The 16,119-nt window shown below is 46.6% G+C and overlaps 1 protein-coding gene across 3 annotated transcripts in view; it reads left to right on the top strand.

Annotated features, from left to right (window-relative positions):
* The first annotated feature begins 328 nt into the window (after window positions 1–328).
* The window catches only part of ARHGEF3 (Rho guanine nucleotide exchange factor 3), a 312,629-nt gene continuing 296,838 nt past the window's right edge, over window positions 329–16,119 (top strand). The window contains exon 1 of one of the 3 annotated variants that reach the window (XM_082739204.1): window positions 329–437. The gene's annotated coding sequence lies outside the window, so the exon portion shown is untranslated. Of the gene's footprint in view, window positions 438–717; window positions 862–16,119 lie in introns of those variants that run through there. The other 2 variants (XM_082739201.1, XM_082739205.1) reach the window with 2 other exon arrangements.

Raw genomic sequence — 16,119 nt, forward strand, 5'->3', positions numbered from 1 at the left:
CGGGGGTCCGCAACTCCTTCTCCGCCGCGAGAGCGGGAGCCGGGCTGCGCACCCCTTCCCCGACCGGGTAAATTCTCCCCCGCCAGAGTCTGGATTAGGTAAAAGGGCGGCCCGGGGGCCGGGCTCCTCTCCTCCGTCCGCCTTCCCAATCTTCCCAGGGACCCCGGCGGGGCGTGCGGGGGTGGGGGGGAGTGCCGAGCTGCTGCCAGGCGTGACTGCGTCCGGGTCTCGCGCCACCCCGCTCGCGCGCCGCCGGGGGTCCCCCGCCCGCCCCACGCCCACATGGCCGGCGCGGCCGCCCCGCCCCCGCCACCCCCGTCCCGCCCCCGGCCCCGCCCCTCCCGGGGGAGCCGCCCCCGCAGCAGCCGCCACCACAGCGGTCGCCGCGGTGCGCTCTCCAGCCCCGCCGGGCCGAGGCAGCGCTGAGCGCCGCGGAGGTGAGTGCGGAAGGCCGCCCGGGAACCCCGCCCCCCGCCCCCCGACTAGACCCTCCCTGGCTGGACGCCCCCGCTAGACGCCCTGGGGCCCGCCGCTTCCCGGGGCTGCATTCTCCCGGTCTTGAACTCCTTACCCCGAGCTGGACCCCTGCCCCCACCGCCGGGTCGCCTCTGCGGGTCTCGGTGCCAAAGCGGGCTCTGCGAGCTCTCCAGCCCCGGGCACTCCGAGCGCGCTTGGGCGCCTGGGCGCGACGCAGGTGGGCAGTGCCACCACCGTCCCGGACCGGCCGCCGCTGGCGCCGAAGACCCTGACTTCGGTCCCTGGGAGCTTTTAAGCGAAAGTTCCCGGAACGACTTCCGGGGAGGGAGGCGCCACCTGTCCTCTCGCTCGGAGTCTTCCCCAGCCTTGGTGGGGCGCCCACAGGTCAGCGTCGCGTCGGGCTCGCGGGGCTGCCGGTCACTTCGCTGCCAGGAACCGGGCTTTGAGCGCGCAGGGCGGCGGCCGTGATTCCGGGCCCGCCCGGGGCCCTTGTGCTGGCGGCTGCACCTTTTTAAATTGCGCAGCCAGAGGGTCTTGAGGTAGAGGCGAGGGAGGCGAACACCAGGGGGTTAGGGTGAATCTCGGTGCCTCATAGCCAGAGACCGGTGAGCATTTTCTGAGTGTGGAAGTCGACCGAGCGTGGAGGGGGCGGGAGGAATGGGTTCCGTTGGGCTTTGCAACGAAGGAGAGCGGCACTTGCGCTCTCAGCCTCTTCAGGGACTTGAGCGTTTTTGAAACAGAGCGACTTGTCCCTAGAGGACTCTTTCTCCATTTAATGCCGGAACCAGGCTTGCTTCCAGCACTGGGCAGAGGGGTGAGACCTGCCAAACACTAGTTGTCTTGGATGCACCCGCAGAAACTTATGTTAAAGCATTTCATGCGCAGCACAAGGTATAACTGCTTTCTTCCTTGGTTGGGGTGTGGAAGAGGAGAGCTTTTCTATGAATTTGGCTTAGCTGTATAGTCTCAGACAAGTTACTTCACCCATCTATGCTTCAGTTTTCTCATCTGTACGATGAGGGTAACAATAGTACAACTCTTAAAGGGTTGCATAAGGTTCAAGTTCTTAAAGTGCCTGATACATGGTAAATTCTACTTATGTAGTTGTTCTTGTTATTATTATGGCTGACATCTAACAGGGCATCCGCATGCCTAACTCCCCAGTGAGGTGGGTATGGGCAGGCTCTTGCTCCTTCCTTTTCTAAGAACCTGAATTATTCACACAGTGGTGTCCCCTTTGGCGCTGAAACACTTGGGCTTTGTGGTAATGTTTCCTATGGTTAAGCAGCCTTTTGCAAAATGTATCTCAGAATATGAGATTGGAGATGACCTTTGTCAAGGACACTGGTGGGAAATGGGGTCTCAAACCTTCTCTGGAAGCTCTAGGGTGTGACTGGATATTTGCCTCACTGAGGGGGAGTGGATAAGGCTGCACTTGATTTCCTTCAGGCTTTGGGCTCCCGGGTAGGCTGACACCCTGTCTGATCTCTGTGAGTGTGGGAGTGTAGTTAGGGGCCTGAAGACCTGATCTTGTCCTCTCCCCTCCATCAGTGGAGCCTGACCCAGTTAAGCTTCTTTCTTTTCGTGTTAGGCCCACAGAAAGGAGTTCTGATTCAGGAGACTCTAGGAATCTTCTGAAATGTATATGAGATTGGATATGTGGATGAGATCTGCTTGGAGCACAGGTGTGTATTTTTCCAGAGAGTTCCCTTTTCATCATATTCTGCAAAGGGCCTGTGCCCCATAAAAGGGGACTCTGAACTGCTGGTGGGGAGATTCTTACCACTTGTACAGGAGCAGACCCAAGTTGTCACCATGACCTCTGTCTCCCAGAGACGGAAGTGTACACATGATGCTTTGTGCCCCTGCTCAGGGTATAACTTCCATTGGAAAATTCAGGTCTGTTTTAACTTGAGAAGATCTGATAAAGAAGTCAGCTGGGGAAAGGAGAAGGCAAGCTGAGGGAGTAGGGACTGTTGGCCTGTGGTGGGGCCATTAGGAGGGATGTGGTTCATGAAAATTTGAACTCAGATTGTCTGAAGAGACTCCTCAGAGTCTTTGCAAATGCTCTTCCTTCTGTCGAGCACACTCTCCTGCCACTCCTTCTCAAGTCTGTCATGATCTTTCCCTTTAGCTTGGATGTGTCTTCTGTGGAGAAGATTCTCTGACCACTCTGTCCAAAGCAGTCTGTCTTCCTTATTGGTACCTTTCCCATTCTCCTATTGTATTTTATTCATGCAGCTTCCCTGAAGTGGTCATACTCATGTATCTATTTATGGGTTTATTGTCTGCATCCACCCAGGAGAATGTAGACTTCAAGAAGGTAGAGGTGCTGCCCTCTTTACCACTGAACTCTGGCCCCTTGCATACAGTAGATGCTCAATAAATGTTCCTTAGTGACAGAATGAAATGAGCAGCCTCTGAGTGAAGTGGGGTGAGCTGAAGAACTTTCTTTTCTCCTTAAGTAAGCTCTGTGGTCACCATGGGGCTCAAACTCAAAGTCCCGAGATGAAGAGTCACATGCTGCACTGACTGAGCCAGCCAGGTGCCCTGGCCCCGGATATATTAAAAAAAAAAAAAAAATTCATCCTTGGATGCATTATCTTAATGGTTTTTACAAATATTGTCTGATTCAGATCACTTTGCAAAGGCTGAATGGGTTGAAATGAGTGAAAATGAAATACTTTTATACATGATTCTGATGAACTGAGTCAATTTGCATTGCTCTGTGGGAGATCGCCGGTATGATGGGTGCAGTGGGATCTGCTCCGGAGAGGTTTGAAGAGGGGTTTTGCCTTCTTTTTCACTTAAGTGAATACTGTTCATTCAGTTATGGAAATGGGTGTACTTTTTCTTAAAAAAAAAAAAAAAAAAAAAAAAAAGGAAGACTAGTTATTTGGAGTCCTAGCTCTGCGGGTGCCTTAGCCTCTTAGCTTAGCTCATTTACTCCATTTAGTCAAGAATCACTTCTGGGGGCGCCTGGGTGGCTCAGTGGGTTAAAGCCTCTGCCTTTGGCTCAGGTCATGATCTCAAGGTCCTGGGATCGAGCCCCACATTGGGCTCTCTGCTCAGCAGGGAGCCTGCTTCCTCCTCTCTCTCTGCCTGCCTCTCTGCCTACTTGTGATCTCTGTTTGTCGGGTAAATAAATAAAATCTAAAAAAAAAAAAAAAAAAAAAAGAATCACTTCTGGAGGGACAGCGGCCACAGAGCAGGCAAGAAGGCCAGCAGTGTCCCTCCCTTGTGGGGTTTACGTCCCAGTGGCGGAGATGGCCAGTCGGCATGTAGAGCTATAGTATGATATCAGAGTGTGGTCAGTGGAATGATGGCGATGAAGCTGTGGAAGGGGATCCAGAGAGACCGCCCTGGAGGCAGCATTGGGTTAGGTCAGGGATGGTTTCTCTGAGAAAGCAGCATTCCAGCAGAAACCTAGAGGAATGAACGAGGTGGATTTCCGGGGGAGGACAGTTCCACGCATGTGGACCCAAGGTTGTGGTTGAATTCCTGGTTTGACCAGTCTGCTCCTGAGCCCTGGACATGGTCTCTCTCATGGGGGACAGGGGAGGGGAAATGAGGCAGTGTGGACAGAACCTTCCTCACCTCCTCCCCAGATCCTAACTCATGGCTGAAGTAAGCTCTCGGCACTGTGGGTTCTCATGTTTGTCTAGAAGGCTTATGCCTTCCTTTCCAGAGGGACCTGGAGTGATGATGTATCCTGAAATTGCCACCTGGGCAATGAACATGAGCCTCGGGGGTACTGCTGGTACTTGCTTCCCCTCACCTGCCCTAGCCATGGGCCCCCTCCTCTTCTGTGTCATTTGGTCATAAGCACCTCATCACCTAGAGGGAACCACCTAGAGGGAAAGTAGTTACTTAGTGAAGCTTTGATGGAAAAAAAAAATGAAGTGATGAAAATGTGTAGGATCATGGACCAGGAGATGCCCGCTTCCTAATCCCTCTACTGAGTGGTTGATTGGCTGATCACTGGACGTTACTCAGCCAAGCATAAAGGAGGTATGACATCCTTCTCTCTCTCTCTCTGCCTGCCTCTCTGCCTACTTGTGATCTCTCTCGGTCAAATAAATAAATAAAATCTTAAAAAAAAAAAGGAGGTATGACAGGGAGGCTTCTTGGAAAGAGTGACATCTAAGAAAAGAAAGGGATGGCTACAAGTCCTTTCTATTAGAGGGTGGGGTGGGATGGAAGGGAGAGAGAATAGCATGTGCAAAGGTCCAGTTGAAAGAGCTACCAGCTCTCAAATGAGCTCAGATTCTCATCAGTTATAGCAATTGTGTGTGCCTGTGTGTGTACACATACATGCATGTGTGCATGTGTACCCTTGTATTGGTGTATTCTGTGGAAAAGTAACTGTCTTAGCCATCAGTAAATGCCAGTTCTTCTGAATGGCTGCGCCTTGTGCTGCTGGGCTCTTGCTGGGCATCCTCATTTATCATTTAGAACCTTACTATGGTACAGGTCTTCTCAGGATCCCCATCTTCCTGACTAAGAAAAACAAGGTGGGAAGTGGTGAATAATTTGGCAACTGTGTCTTTCTGGAGCTCTGTTCAGTTGTATCAGAGGAGGTGGAGGGGAGGGGGATCTTCCCAGAAGATTGATTCCGTGATGTCAAGAGAGCTGGGTGCATTTAAATCTCTCCTACAGACCTTGCTTTGATGTACAGCCCCTGCGGAATGTCAGCTCTGGGAGGGCAGAGGCTGGTTCCCACCCACCAAGTGCTCAGTCCCTGGCACAGTGAGGATTTGCTGAGGGGTTAAGGAATGCTACAGGGTCTCTGGTGGCCACAGAACAACAAGGCTTTCTTTTCCCAGGTGACTCCTGAGGTAGATCCGTGACTCAGGGCAGAGCTGGACATGGGGCCCAAGTCAAAACCAAATGCTCCAAGGAAAGAGGCCGGAGACCTTGGCCAGAGTTGAAGGACAAAGCAGGCTTGTCGGTGCCTTGCCTCGCTCATCTAGCTCAAGACTGAACTAGTTCTTTAACAGCCCAAGTCAGTTATTCGTCCCGACACCCCACCTCCGCTTTATGATAACTTACGGATCAGGATTTGCTGCTCCTGTGGATAGAACCCCGAATCCAGCTTTAATTCTGAGCTTAATATTTTCCTGGAAGCTGGGGTGGTGATCTAGCGTGGTGGCTGGTTTTAAGGCACATTGATATGTCTGGAGGTGGGAGGCATCCTGGTTCCAGGCTCAGCTCCAGCATTGAGTTACTAGTGGAGTGACCTTGGGCAAAGTGCCTGACCTTTCCAAGCCTCAGTTTCCATATTTGTGCATGGGGATAGTGCTTGACTGGACCTTATGGGTTTGCTGTGGAAATGAATGCACAGAGTGCGTATCCTGTCACAGCCCCTGTGCAGGAAGGACTATGGTCATTCCCTGGTGACCCAAAGCAGACACAGGTCACTCCGTCAGGCACTGTGCTCACGAAAGTTTGCTCAAACGCACCAGGCGTTCTCATTCGGACTTGGAGACTTCATCGGGGTGGGTGCTATGCTATTGGAGACGATTGTATTTGGAACTAAATCTGGATAATGGAGCCAAGGGCACGTTTGTTGTGAGACAGATGCCAGTTGTGAAATGGCGTGAGATTTGGTCATGCCCAAATGGTCCTCCCTCCTGTCCCGATGGTCTCTCCCAGGCCTGCCCAGCTACGGGGGGCCTCCATGTACCTGTGGCTCTCAGAACCTGGCCGCTTCGGTGGACTGTTCTAGGTCATCTTCCCCACACCCCACTCCAGGTCACCTGCTGGACCCTCCAATGCGGTTGAACCCAACAGCCCCTCAAATGCTCCAGAGGATTTTTCCACCTTCGCAGCTCTGCCCCTGCTGTTCCTACTACTTGGAATATTCTTTTCTCCTTGCAGAACCTCCCACACTCCTCAACTCCAGGGGCCTCTTCCCTCTTCCCTTCCCTTTTGCCTAGAAAAAGAAATGCTCCTGCTTGTATTCTTCATGTATACAAATGTAAACAAATCGGAAATTATGGAGTAAAGAATAAAGTTCCACCTCCCGCATCCCTGGCTTCCTTCCAGAGAGCACATTTATGATCAGCTGATTGGGTATTTCTCCTATGTTTTGATGTACAGGTGTGTGTACCTGTGAATGTCTTTAAAAACTGGCAGAATGGGCTCATTTAAAAATTTTTTTTAAAGATTTTATTTATTTTTAAAAAGAGAGGCGGGGGGAGGACCAGGGCGGAGGGAGAGGGAGACCATGTCCAGCTGACTCTGCACTGAATGTGGAGTCCCACACGGGTTCGATCTCACCACCCTGAGATCACCTGAGCCAAAACCGAGAGTCAGATGCCAAACCAACTGAGCCACCCCAGGTACCTCTCTTGGGCTCATTTTGTGAATTTTTCCTCATTTAGCCATATGTCCAAGAGTGCTTTCTCTGTCTATACACATCTCCCCTCTTTCTATACCCTCACCTCCCCCAAGGGAGGTACAAGTTTGTGTGGACGTGTATTTTCAGTTCTCTCGGGTATGTACCTGCAGTGGAATTGCCGGTTTTATGGTGACTTGCTGTTGGATATTTTGGAGAACTGCCATACTGGTTTCCAAAGGGGCAGCACCATTTTATAATCCCACCAGTAGTGCTTGAGGGTTTCAATGACTCCACATCCTCACCAATGCTTGTTACTGCCCATCTTTTTTTAATTATTGCCATCCGAGGGCGTGTGAAGTGGTATCTCATCATGGTTTTGATTTTCACTTCCCTATGATTAGTGGTGTTTTTTTTTTTTTTTTTTTAAGATTTTATTTATTTATTTGACAGAGAGAAATCACAAGTAGATGGAGAGGCAGGCAGAGAGAGAGAGAGGGAAGCAGGCTCTCCGCTGAGCAGAGAGCCCGATGCGGGACTCGATCCCAGGACTCTGAGATCATGACCTGAGCCGAAGGCAGCGGCTTAACCCACTGAGCCACCCAGGCGCCCTGATTAGTGGTGTTGAACATCTTTTTTTGTTTTGTTTTAACTTAGTTTTTTTCGTGCAGTTTTCGTTTTTCTTTTAATAATGAAATTGAGAGGAAAGTACAGAGATTTCCTTTATATTTCCTGCTCCCACACGTGCAGGGCCTCCCCCATTATCAATATCACTCACCAGAATGGTGTATTTGATACCAGGGATGAACCTACATGGACACATCATGATCATATGAAGCCCGTATTTTTTTTTAAAAGGATTTTATTTATTTATTTATTTATTTGACAGAGATCACAAGTAGGCAGAGAGGCAGGCAGAGAGAGAGGAGGAAGCAGGGTCCCCGCCGAGCAGAGAGCCCAACGTGGGGCTCAATTCCAGGACCCTGGGACCACAACCTGAGCCAAAGGCAGAGGCCCAACCCACTAAGCCACCCAGGTGCCCCAAGGCTCATAGTTTACCTGAGGGCTCACTCTTGGTGTTGTGCCTTCAGTGGGTTTGAATAAATGAATAATGATAATTTTACACACAACTATAATATAATACAGAGTATTTTCACTGCCCTAAGAATCCTCTGTCTCTACCTTTTCATCTCCACCTTCCTGCCCGCACAAACACTGATCTTTTTACTGTCTCCATAGTTTTGCCTTTTCCAAAATGTCATATAGTTAGGATCATGCGGTACGTAGCGATTGGTTTCTTTTACTTAGTTACATGCATTTGAAGTTCCTCATTTTTTTTCATAGTTTGATATCTCATTTCTTTTTGGTTTTGAGTAGTATTTCATTGTCTGGATGTATCACAGTTTATCCGTTCACCTACTAAAGAACATTTTCGGGGCACCTGGGTGGCTCAGCGGGTTGGGCCGCTGCCTTCGGCTCGGGTCATGAACTCTGAGTTCTCGGATCGAGCCCCGAGTCGGGCTCTCTGCTCGGCAGGGAGCCTGCTTCCTCCTCTCTCTCTGCCTGCCTCTCTGCCTGCTTGTGATCTCTCTCAATAAATCTCTCTCAAATAAATAAATAAATAAATAAACAAATAAATAAATAAAGAACATTTTCGTTGCTTGTAAGTTTTGGCGCTTGTGAATAAAGCTGCTATAAACAACCATGTGCAGGTTTTTGTGCGGACATGTTTTCAGCTACTTAGGGTAAATACCAAGGAGTGTGACTGCTGGTATGTGTGGTAAGAGTATATTTGGTTTAGTAAGAAACCTGCCAAACTGTCTTCCAAAGTGGCTGTACCATTTTGCATTCCCACCATCAACAAATGAGAGAGTTCCTGTTACTTTACATCATTTGCCAGCATTTGGTATTGTCAGTTTTGTGGATTTAGTCCATTCTAATAGGCTTGGGCTGGTATCCTGTTGCTTTAATTTGCATTTTCCTGATGACATATGTGGAGAATCTTTTCACGTGTTTACTTGTCATCCATGTATCTTCTCTGGTGAGGTGTCTGTTAAGGTCTTTCCTATTTCCAGTGCAGGTTGTTTGTTTTCTTATTGTTGAGTTTTAAGAGCTGTTGGCATGTTTTGGGTAACAGTTCTTTATCAAGTGTATCTTTTGCAAATATTTTTTTCTAGTCTCTGGTTTGTCTTCTAATTCTCTTGGAATTATCTATTGCAGAGCAGAAGTTTTCAATTTTTGTGAAATCCGGCTTATCAATTATTTCTTTCAGATTGTGTTTTTGGTGTTATATCTAAAAAGGCATCACCATACCCAAGGTTTTGTAGGTTTTTCCCTATGTTATCTTCTAAGGATTTTATAGTTTTGCATTTCATATTTGTGTCTCGGATCCATTTTGAGTTAATTTTTGTGAAGAGTGAGAAGTCTGTGTTTAGATTCATTTTTTTGCATGTGGGTGTCCAGTTTTCCATCATTTGTTGAAAAGAATATCTTTGCTCCATTGTTTTTGCCTTTGCTCCTTTGTCAGAGATCAGTTGCCTATATATATGTGGGTCCATTTCTGGTCTCTCTGTTTTTTGATCTGTTTGTCTGTGTTTTTGCTAATACCACACTGTCTTGATTATTGTAGCTTTGTAATAAGTCCTGAAGTCTGGTAGCGGCAGTCCTCCAACTTTGTTCTTCCTTAATATTGTGTTGGTTGACTATCTTCCCATGTGTTTATTGGCCATTTGTATATCTTCTTTGGAGAAGTGTCTTTTCAGATATTTCACCAATTTTTAAAAATTGGGTTGTTGAGGCACCTGGGTGGCTCAGTCGGTTAGGCATGTACCTTTGGCTCAGGTTGTGATCCCTGGGGTCCTGGAATCAAGCATTGGGTCCCCACTCCGTGGGGAACCTGCTTCTCCCGCTCCCCCTGTTTGCGCCATCTCTCTCTCTGTCAAATAAATAAATATAATCTTAAAAAAAAAGGGGTTGCCTTTTTATTATTGATTTGTTTTAAAATTTTTATTATTGTTTTTAAAGATTTTATTTATTTATTTGAGATAGAGTGTGAGAGAGAGCAAACAGAGGAGGAGGGGAAGAGGGAAAGGGAGAAGCAGGCTCCCCACTGAGCAGAGAGTCCCATGTGGGACTTGATCCCAGGACCCTGGGACCATGACCTGAGCTGAAGGCAGACCCTTAATCAACTGAGTCACCCAGGCTTTGCAGTAACTTTTGAAATCGAGAAGTGTGTCTTCTAACTTTGTCCCTTTTCATGATTGTTTTGGCTATTCTGGGTCTCCATATGAATTTTAGGATCAGCTTGTCAAGTTTTTGCCAAAAAAGATTCTAATAGGGGCCTTCTGATTGCAGAGACAAAACCTGGGGACATCAGCATCTCTTTTCCTTGTTGAAGGAAGTGATAAGTATAGTGTCGTGTCTAATCTAAGTCCGGAGACCTCGGATAAAACATTTAACTCCTGAACGTGTGAAATGGGAATGCCTCTAGCACAGAGTGAGCTAATGGCAGAGCTGGCTTCCATTTATCTGAGGGTGTGACGGTGAGCTGTAGAGATCTTCCCATACTTCCCTGCCTCACCAGAATCCTGGTGAGAACTGGCACTCCCCGCCCCCCACCCAACCTTGGCCCCCCAGCCCTGGAGGCACCAGGGAGTGCTGGAGGGTATCAGAGTGAGGCTGGATTTTCACTTGTTTCATCGATTGAGCAGAGCTAGGATTTCATTTAAGGAAAGGGTTCTGCTAAAGCAGTTTTTGCCTCCTCCCCGCCAAACTGGCATCATGGTTTAAAGAATGGAATAAAAATAAGAAAGGAATACTATCACATAATAGAAGATTAGTTTACACCTCTACCTGCATTTATACATTCCAGATGTCATGCTTTGGCACAAGTCCACAATTGTGTTCTTACAGAAGAAGAAGTGAAAAGTGAGGTGCCTATGTGTGTGCCAACAAACTGCTTTTCCAAACTGAAGGAACAGCCCAGAGAACTACATTGGGAAATGCTAACACACTCCACCTCAGCGTGCTCTCTGCTGGGGCGAGGGTCTCCATTTTAAACAAAATGGTGCTACTGTGTGTGAGAGAGGGGAGTTGTTGTTCCAAAAACAAAACAAAACACAGTTAAAAAAAAAAAGGAATTAAAACAAGTATGAATTTGCAAAGATTTTTAGTTTGTTTCTGGAGGGAAAGAACATGCTACACAATGGAAATTATTTTGAGATCTTCAAAACCCAAGTTCCTGTGGTTTAGCAGGTTCCCTTTACCCAATCTGTTAGATCAAGCTCTTCATGGGGATTTTACTTCCATTCTTTAGTGTGGGGTGTGGGTGCATGCCTGTGCACATGGAAAGTTAGGGGAAAAACACAGTGATACAACCCAGGCCCAGAACAAGGAAGCATGTTACGGAGCTGAAGTTCCAGTCTCCGAAGATGCAGCTCAGCTGCCCTTGTGTAACCTCTTCCCATGACACACCTCCCAGGGGGGTGCAGGGGACGGCTTCGCCCTAGCGTGGCTTTAATTTTACAAAAACTCTGTGCAGTCTTGCAAACTCCAGTGGTTTTCTAACAGATCACTTGCATTTCATATATTCTGGGCTGGGCAGGGCCTCACTAATCCTTGGCCAGCACTGTGAGTCAGAAAATATTTAAATGACCGCCGAGGCCTTTGAGGAGAGAGAGTTGGCAAGTGGATTTAGGGAGGTGGGGTGACTCTTAAACAGCACGGCAGCAAATGAGTGGCAGAGGTGATCCGAGGGTGAGCAACCCTGTTTTCTTACGCTAATAAAGAAAGTTATGTTATCTTTCCAAATGAGATAATAATGATGATGCTACCGAAGGCTATTGAGCACTTATTATATGGTGCGAGTCTGGCTTTTCCTACCTGTGTTTGACTGTGACCCACTGTAAGAAATAAATCTATAGACTACCACTTGGTGTATTTGCATGTATGAGTGCACACGTGTGTGCAAGCACATTTGTATCCAGAATGAAAGTTTGGTGAGACAATACTTACCTTATGTATGTTTAATGTCCTCCAATCATTCTTTTCTACATTAGTGGATCTATGATTTTTTTTTTTTTAATGATGGCTGTGAGACCCTCTGGATTTATTTCACAAATAGGGGAAAACCTACTGTTTGAAAAACTCTGTGCTCGATGGTTTGCTGTGTGTTTTACATGTATTATTTCATTTAATCCTCACAAAAACCTCAGGGAGAGGGTACTGTGTTATCTTCATTTTTGGATGGGGGAAAAAAGGCACAGAGAGGTAACTTGCCAGGGTCACACTGTGAGTAGTGGAGCTGGGATGGAACCCAGAAAGGCTAAGTCCTATTACAAGTTCATGGCGTGAACCCAGGTCTTGTACTTGTCTCCTTAATGATTAGGGAAGAAGATATAATTTACTATCCTTTAAAAAAAATATTTATTTTTAAAGTAGATTCCACACCCACTCTGGGGCTTGGACTAATGACCCTGAGGATCAAGGGTCACACACCCTACCAACTGATCCAACCAGGTGCCTCTTAATATCCTAATGAGTTGTTACAGATTGAAAAGGTAGCCACAAAGCGGATACAAAATTAATACCACTTGTTTGACTTAAAGTTGCATTTGAAAACACATATATCCACTATGATGGCTTTGATCAATACATAGATGTTATTCTTCCTCAGTTGCTTTATTTTGTGGGTTTTTGTTTTTTTTTAAAGATTTTATTTATTTATTTGACAGAGAGAGATCACAAGTAGGCAGAGAGGCAGGCAGAGAGAGAGAGAGAGGAGGAAACAGGCTCCCTGCTGAGCAGAGAGACCGATGCGGGACTCAATCCCAGGACCCTGAGATCATGACCTGAGCCGAAGGCAGTGGCTTAACCCACTGAGCCACCCAGGCGCCCCCCCCCCCTTTTTTTTTAAGATTTATCCATTTAAGGGCACCTAGGTGGCTCAGTGGGTTAAAGCCTCTGCCTTCGGCTCAGGTCATGATCCCAGGGTCCTAGGATCAAGCCCTACATTGGGCTCTCTGCTCAGCAGGGAGCCTGCTTCACCCCCTCTTTCTCTGCCTGCCTCTCTCTGTTTATCAAATAAATAAAATCTTTGGGAAAAAAAAGATTTATTCATTTATTTTGAGGGAGGGAGTGGGGAGGAGCAGAAGAGGGAGAGAAGGAGAGTCCCAAGCAGACTCCATGCTGAGCAAGGAGCCCAATGTGGGGGTTGATCCCACGACTCTGAGATCATGACCAAGCTGAAACCAAGAGTCAGACGCTCAACCACCTGCACCACCCAGGTTCCCCACATAGGCTTTTTATTTTTATCTTCTTAATCATATGATGACTTGAAATTTCGTGCAAGTACAGATAATAAGGGATAATTTACAATGGAAAGTAAGTAGTTTTGGAGGTGTATTAGTCAGGGATCTCCAGAGAAACAAAACCAACAAATTCAACAGGATGTTAATATATAAAAGTATATAATATATATTATATAATATATAATGATGTGTAATATGTACATATATAATATATGAAGTATATAATTTATAATGATATATATTATATAATATATAATGGTGTGTATGCTCTCTCCCTCTCCCCTCTCTCTCTGTCTCCATATATATATGATATATGTATATTGATAAATCACATATACTGAGCAAGAGAGGGAGATATATATATATATATTTAAAGGAAGTGGCAATCCCCCTATGTGAGTATGGAGGCTTGCAAGTTTAAAATCTGCAGAGTAGGCTGGCAGGCTAGAGAGGCGGGGAAGGCAGTTCAAGTCCGAAGGCAGTCTCCTGGCAGAATTCCTTCTTGCTAGAGGAGGTGGTCCATCTTTGTTTTACGAAGGCCTTCTACTGATTGATCAGGCCCACCCAAATTATGAAGAGCAATTTGTTTTACTCAAAGTCTGCTGATATAAATATTAATGTCATCTAAAAAAATACCTGCACCTTCATAAAACGTCTAGAATAACATTTGACCAGCTATCTGGGCATTATGGTCTAGACAACACATAAAATTAAACATAACAGGGAATAAGATACTGTTGAGCAGAAAGGAAAAAGGCAGTAAGTGGGAAGCTTGAGTGTGACAGTGTTACAAATGGGAGGACATTTCAGAAAGAACTCCCCCCCCATCCATGACTGATCACCCCCTAAAGCCCATCCCTGGTTCCCATGCAGTTAGACAACCATGGCATGGGTTGGCAGATGGGAGGAGGTGGCAGGTGCAGGTTTTCTTGCTTTGAGTTGAGTGCATTTTTCTTACATTTCTCGCTTACACCAGAGACCTGAGAGTTCATGGCTCCAAGTAAATAGAGCCATTTATGTGCAGCCAGTGGGGGCTTGTTCAGTGGCTTTCTCTATAGGGGCTGTGTGCTGATGTAGCATTTGTAGCTCAGCCTAAACTTGGAAGACTTTGCTCCCTTCTCCTGTGCCACAAGGTACCGAGTGACCCGTGGGTCACTGGCCACAGGAACTATCTGGGGCTCTTTGGGTGGGAACTCAGGCTGTCTGTGAGTCCATGGTATCCAGACAATATTAAATTTATTATTTGGTTTTCGTTTTCTCTGATTTTTATTAAGGTATAATTCACATACCATAAAACTGATTCTTTTCAAGTGTGACTTAGTAGTTTTTGGTGTATTTGCAGCGTTGTGCAGCCATAACAACTATCCAATTCCAAAACATTTTCATCACCCCCCAAAAATACAGCTTTTCTTTTGGAAATAATTTCAACCTTTGAGAACACTGCCTGCTGGATCAGTCCCATCAGAAAACAAACATGCTGTTATTTCTCCCAACTTAAAAAAACAAAAAACCAAAAAAACCCACAACCAAAACCCTCTGTTCACTTGTCCTCCTACTTATGCCCCCATTTCTCTTTCGTTTAGAGTAAACCTTCTTGAAAGAATTGTTTGGACTTGCTGACTGTCCTTCTCTGCCTCCCTTCCCCTATCATTTGTTTAAAAAATGGTGATAAAATACATGTAACATAAAACTTACCATCATGACTATTTTTAAGCGTCCAATTCAGTCTTGTTAAGCATATTCACACTGTTGTGCAACAGCCCCTAGAACTTTTTCATCGTGGGTGCTGGAAACTTTGTTCCCATCAATTCTCCACTTCTCTCTCCCCCCAGTCCCTGGTAACCACCACCCTACTTTCTGTCTCTATGCATTTACCAAGTCTAGTTACCTCACATAAATGGCATCAATACAAACAAGGCTCTATTTGTCTTTTTTTTTTTCTGTGGCTGGCTTATGTCACTCTGCATAATGTCTTCAAGGTTCATGTATGTTGTAGCAGGTGTCCTTATGCCTTTCCTTTTTAAGGCTGAATGATACTCTCTGGTGTGTATATACCATGTTTTGTTTATCCATTCATCCTCTGAAGGACAGTTGGGTTGTTCCCGCCTTTTGGCTGCTGGAATAATGTTGCTGTCCTGTTCTCCTGGGAACCTGTGATTCCCAGCCAGGTTTGGGTTCCCCTCATGAACATCTCTTGCCCAGGTCTGTGCTCATTGCTGTGTTGCTCATCCCAATGGCATAGTCTCAGGCCCCACCCCCAGCCAGATGGGCATTTTCTCTTCCTTGAAGCTCTTTCTTTACCTGACTTCCAGGGCACCTTGCTCTGCTGGTCCTCTAATCACCTGCCAGTTAACAGCAATTTCATCCTTCTGATTGTTCAGATCCAAAGCCTGTCATCTTTGACTCTTATCAGAAAATCCCACTGTTAGTACTTTCAAACTATACCCAGAACGTGGCCACTCTTCACCCATTGTCCAAACTACACTCCCCTCTCACCTGAGTGACTGTGGTGATGTCTTTGCTGGTCTCCCAAGCTCGGTCCTTACCTCCTTCCAGTTTGTCCTCAGTTCACAGCTAGAAGGACTTTTAGTGGACAGATTACCATTCCTTTGCTCAAAACCCTTGAAGGACTCCCATCTTAACAGCAGAAGCTAATGTCCTCACAGTGGCCTACAGGACCACCGTGATCTGGCTGTGTTTCTTCTATTACTCCTTCCTTAGTTCGCTCTTCCCCTCATTACCTCAGCTGAATCATAGTAGCCTCAATGCTCTCCTCTAATTGGATGCCCCAGGACCTTTGCTCTTCCTGTTCCCTCTGCCGGGGATTTCTCTTCTCCTGACGTTGACATAATTTGGTCCTTCACTTCCTTCAGCCTTTACTCAGATATCTCCTTCCCTAACTGTCATGTCTAAACCATTAACACTCTCCCCAATATCCCTCTCTCCCTTCCTTGATTTATTTTGTCTCCTTACTCCTGTCACTGTCCGGCATAG

This window comes from Mustela nivalis, assembly GCF_964662115.1.
Source record: "Mustela nivalis genome assembly, chromosome: 1".
Taxonomy (NCBI): Eukaryota; Metazoa; Chordata; class Mammalia; order Carnivora; family Mustelidae; genus Mustela; species Mustela nivalis.